Source organism: Pteropus vampyrus, unplaced genomic scaffold (genome assembly GCF_000151845.1).
Source record: "Pteropus vampyrus isolate Shadow unplaced genomic scaffold, Pvam_2.0 Scaffold2, whole genome shotgun sequence".
NCBI lineage: Eukaryota > Metazoa > Chordata > Mammalia > Chiroptera > Pteropodidae > Pteropus > Pteropus vampyrus.
Window position 1 is genome coordinate 33,799,376 of NW_011888783.1, and position 930 is coordinate 33,800,305.

At 46.6% G+C, this 930-nt stretch overlaps 1 pseudogene; it reads right to left on the reverse strand.

Moving 5' to 3' along the window:
- Positions 1 to 930, reverse strand: part of LOC105292178 — a 50,048-nt pseudogene that overhangs the window by 47,933 nt on the left and 1,185 nt on the right.

Consider the following 930-nt stretch of genomic DNA (forward strand, 5'->3'; position numbering starts at 1 on the left):
TGAGCAAGGGGAGAATGGCCCAATGCGTGGCCCCCAGCAGAGACACCAACCACAGAGATGGCAGGAGAGACAAGTGCAGGACTGGGGAAGGGAGAGGCTGTCCCTGACACTCATGCCTCTCCTGGGCCTGGGCCTGGGCCCACATTAGCTGCTGCTGCAGCAAGACCTACAATGAAGAAGATAATGACATGGCAGGGTCTAGGATCCTCCTTAGCTATAGTGCTAGGGGTTGGCTTTTGAGCTCGTAGAAACCGTCAGGATCAAGGACATTTTCTAATTCGATGTCCTCAGTGATCACAGATTTCAGAAGCAGAGTTGAGGCACTGCTTCCTTTGCTAAGCCGTGGAGCGAGATCTGCCGGGGAGATAGGATGGGCTGTCGAGCTCAACAGGTTTTAAATGCAGCACATGCCATCAAACCAATGCCCCCATTTGGAAATTCGAGAGACGCAATTTCCATAAAAAGCCCACACTAAGCCCCTCTATAGACTTCATTTATTTTTTTATATTTGTGCCAAGTCCACATCTCACATATGGCTCCTGGCCACTGGATCCCACAATCACCATCAGTGTGGTCTATTCACTGCCTATGCCATGACTAGACTGCCTTTGTAATCCTTCATTTTGCAAGATCTCCTCTGCTCTCTCTACCAATTCACATTAACTCATATTTCTCCCCATCTATGAAGCCTTCCTCATGTGACAACTGCATGCTTCACTGAGCTTTCTCTTTCCTCTGAGTTTTTACAGATGGTAAATTGACGATACAGACTAATTATGGTAGGACTTCCATGCTTCATTCCACATTAAAGATGTTCTGACTTTCCTATCCCCTTTTGTCCAGAAGAATGCAGAGGATAATTACTGTCACTTTTTTGTTTGCTTATGTCATAGGTAGATACATTCATTCCCCTGGATACCAGTGCTAGTA